Source organism: Triticum dicoccoides, chromosome 1B, assembly GCF_002162155.2.
Source record: "Triticum dicoccoides isolate Atlit2015 ecotype Zavitan chromosome 1B, WEW_v2.0, whole genome shotgun sequence".
Taxonomy (NCBI): domain Eukaryota; kingdom Viridiplantae; phylum Streptophyta; class Magnoliopsida; order Poales; family Poaceae; genus Triticum; species Triticum dicoccoides.
Window position 1 is genome coordinate 146826108 of NC_041381.1, and position 2931 is coordinate 146829038.

Below are 2931 nucleotides of genomic sequence, written 5' to 3' on the forward strand. Positions count from 1 at the left end.
AGGGTAGTCACGGTACTCCTCGGGGACAGATCCTGTCGTAAAGGATAACGATACACAGGCATCACCAAACAATGTGCAACAATATGATGCATGCATGAAACATGGCAATATGAGTGTGTTGGGCTAATGCAACTAAAGCTACCAACGCTGTCAGGACCCCGACTCGATGTCACATCGATCTAGCTGGTAACACCTCATATCACTTTGCGGCCTCACGCACGGTATCCCCACGGGTGTCGTCTTACCTTTTCCCGGGACCGTTTGCGCCTTTTGGCTCGCGTATATGAAAGTGTCGCTAGCATCCATATGATAAAGAGCCCGGGCTGACATGACTAGTCGTAAACCCAAAGTGGCACAGACTTACAGGGACAGGCATCCATGACCCAGCTTCGAACATGTCGGTCATCAGCAAGTGGGTCCGGGCTGTAGCACTGGGCTAGCAGGACTCCGGTAAACCGGGCTGTAGCGGGCTAACAGGACTCCGGTACTCAAAGCGTGACATTTCCCCGAAGGGACAGACACAGGAACGAAGAAGGACACATGCCGGCCAGCCTAAGTGTTCCGGAGCAGTAGCAAGCTACCATGGCTCGGTGGAAACACTAGGAGACATTTCCCCGTAAGAGAGGCTACTAAAGATAAACAACTAGATGGTCAGATCCCACACATACCAAGCATTTCAATAACATACACACAATATGCTCGATATGTGCAATACAACATGGTATCACAAAATGACTCTACGACTCAAGTAGTTTATTCATTAGGCTCCGAGGAGCGAGATATTACAAACAGGGGTCTCATGACCCAACAATCAGAGCATACAAATCAAAGCACAAGCGGAAGCTATCATGTCTGAGTACAGACATCTATAAATGAAAAAGGCTGAGAAGCCTGACTATCTACCAGATCCTGCCGAGGGCACAAGATCGTAGCTGAGGTAACAAGCTAAACGTCGAAGTCCAAGCGGAACTAATAGTGAGACTGAAGTCTCTCTGCAAAAACATAAAATAGGCAAACGTGAGTACAAATGTACCCAGCAAGACTTACATCAGAACTAACTACATATGCATCATTATCAACAAAGGGATGGTGGGGTTTAACTGCAGCAAGCCAGCTTTGACTAGGTGGCTAACCTGAACTACGACTGCAAGTAACTCTTTGAGGTGGCGCACACGAGTCCACATATTCACCATATCAATACACCACTATGGAACCGCTCCCGTCTTCCTACGAGAACGCCATCCATAGCACTCACGCTTATCTTGCGTATTTTAGGGTATCCACTTTCACTTGTCTATGAACTGATATAAGCAACCCAGAAGTCCTTTTCCGCGGACACGGCTATTCGAATAGATCATATTAACCCTGCAGGGGTGTACTTCTTCACACACGCTCTCACCACTTACCGCCGTTTACACGACATGTACTCGGCAACCTTCAAGCGGAGGCCCAACGTGGGTGTCGGCCACGGCCTGCCTAAATACTCAAGTCTCTAGTCCAGGTTTATCGCCTATTCGGGTTCCATCCATGAGGAGATCCGGCCGGAGTTTCGCTCACAGCCCCAACCGATGTGAACAGGGTTCCGTGACACCAAACGGGCGCCCGGTTTACCCGGCCACGTGCCTACCGCATCACAGCCCACCCCTATGGTCAGCGCTGCGCACGGCCTCCAGCATACTACAAACACCAGAAACTACTTGCAACTCCTGGACAGAGGACAAGGGTGATCAAGAAGCCGAGAGGGTCCATTGGTTTCGGGCCCAATGCGTGGTAGTAGCTGAATCATGGATCAGAAACACAGAACTCAGTTCCTGAGGACGGCTGCAATGAGACAACCCACCATGTACTCCTACATGGCCTCTCACCGCTACCTTTACCAAATCGTGTTCACACACTTAGCTCACACACAGTAGGACATGTTCACACGCCTCTGATTCGTCCCCGATGAATCAGACCTGACTCAACTCTAAGCAGTAGCAGGCATGACAAACAAACATGAATGAGTAGGCACAACAGGGCTCAAACAACTCCTACTCATGCTAGTGGGTTTCATCTATTTACTGTGGAATGACAGGTCATGCAGAGGATAAAGGGGTTCAGCTACCGCAGCAAGTAACAGATGATTCGGTGTTGTCCTAATGCATTAAAAGAGAGCAGGAGCGAGAGAGTAGGATTGTATCGAAATGAACAAGGGGGGTTTTGCTTGCCTGGCACTTCTGAAGATAACATTGAGTCTTCATCAGTGTCAACGATCACATCATCGGTATCACGTCTATCGAGAGGGGACAAATACCGGCAACACAGAAGGGAACACAATCAATGCAATGCACAATATGATGCATGATCATGACATGGCAAAATGAATGTGTTTTGAGCCAATGCAACTAGCAACAGATTAAATGAAGTTGGTTTGAATATAAGATTCAAATTCAAACTCCATATGTGATTATTTAAATGCCCTTCACTTCATTTGTCCTAAACAGTAGTGATAAGTTTCTCTAACATGCATGAAAATGGTACAGATGGATTCCTTGAATTTTTCTGATAATTTTTCATATATAAATTATTTAATTTGGAGTTACGGTTGATTTTCTATGATTTATTGAAGTTTAGGACATTTTCTGAAAATAATAACTCATTTAAGAATTATTTAAATTCCAGAAACATTTACTACGTCATCAGTGCGTCACCGTGACGTCAGCAGGTCAACAGACGCTGCTGCTGGTCAAACCTGACGTATGGGGGCCACACGTCAGTGACACAGGGTGGTTTTAACTCACTGACAGGTGGGACCGGTCAACGGCCACGTCAGCTAGGTCAATTCCGACGCGTGGGGCCACTGTGGTTAACTTAAACTAAACAGGGGGTTAACCATGGTTAGTTAAGGGCGTGGGGCCCACAGTCAGTGGCCAAGGCCTGGGTTAGCGGGGG